Genomic DNA, 1,637 nt, shown 5'->3' with positions numbered 1-1,637 from the left:
TATATATATATATATATATATATATGTATGTATGTATGTATGTATGTAAGTATACTCTTTACTCTTTTACTTGTTTCAGTCATTTGACTGCGGCCATGCTGGAGCACCACCTTTAGTCGAACAAGTCGACCCTAGGACTTATTTTAAGCCTAGTACTTATTCTATCGGTCTCTTTTTGTCGAACTGCTAAGTTACAGGGTCGTAAACACACCAGCATCGGTTGTCAAGCGATGGTGGAGGGACACACATGCATATATATATGTTATTATATATATTTGTGTGTCTATGTGTGTATATGTGTGTGTGTGTGTGTATTGTTTATTGTATTACCATATAAACACACACACACATACACACATACATACATGGAGCTGAGTTTCTTTATAGCAGATCGTAAAGAAGAAAAAAGACAATATGAATGCTAGGTGTCAATCAACTCCACGGAGAAAGAAATAATGTTTATTGCTGATAATACCCGAGTGAAACTAACTCCTAATCTAATCTCCACCCCAACTGAGATTACTGGCACAATTATTTATCTTCAACTATTATTTCGGGAAATTTCTATTTCGGCAGCAAACAGGATTTCTTTTTTTTTTTTTTTGTTCACCAGGCATGAAGCCAACTATTACGGTTATTACTGGTACCATGTATTACCGTTATTGTTTTTATCATCATCATCATAATCATCATTATCATCATCATCATCGTCTTCATTGCTACCACCACCACCACCACCGTCATCATCATCAACAACAATCATAGTCTTCATCGTCATCATCATCATCACCACCACCACTACCACCATCATCATCATCTTCATTATCATCTTCTTTTTCATCATCACCGTCATTATCATCATCAACAATCATCATCACCATCACCACCACCACCACCATCATCATCGTCATCATCCTCATCATCAACATCATCATCATCAACAACAACAACAACAACCATCATCATCACCATCATCACCATCATCAGCAGCACCACCACCATCATCATCATCATCATCATCGTCATCATCCTCATCATCAACATCATCATCAACAACAACAGCAACAACCATCATCATCACCATCATCACCATCATCAGCAGCACCACCACCATCATCATCATCATCATCATCATCATCATCATCATCATCACTCATTCTTTTGACTCGTGTTTTTGTTGGAACTCCTAGAGTCTTGCTTGCGTAGCGACCCTTGTTTCCCTTAAGCCTATGGGACCATGCAATTTGTTCCCTTTTTTCTAACTAAAACTTTTGTGGTGATTCTCACCGTGACAAAGAGACAAACCAGCTTGTAACTGTTCCATCATTATTATTGTTGTTCTTGTTGTAGTCGCTATTATTATTATTATTATTATTATTATTATTATTATCACTATTATTAAGGCGGCGATCTGGCTGAATCGTTAGCACGCTAGACGAAATGCTTAGCTGTATTCTGCACATCGCTACGTTCTGAGTTCAAATTCCGTCGAGGTCGAGTTTGCCTTTCGCCCTTTCGGAGTAGATGAAAAAGGTACCAGTTCAGCCCTGCGACCAATATAATCAACTAACCCCTTCTCCCAAAGTATCATTCCTTGTGCCTTCCAGTAGAAAGGATTATTATTATTATTATCATTT

The sequence above is a fragment of the Octopus bimaculoides genome, chromosome 20 (genome assembly GCF_001194135.2).
Source record: "Octopus bimaculoides isolate UCB-OBI-ISO-001 chromosome 20, ASM119413v2, whole genome shotgun sequence".
NCBI classification, from domain to species: Eukaryota; Metazoa; Mollusca; class Cephalopoda; order Octopoda; family Octopodidae; genus Octopus; species Octopus bimaculoides.
This window is presented reverse-complemented; position numbering follows the sequence as displayed.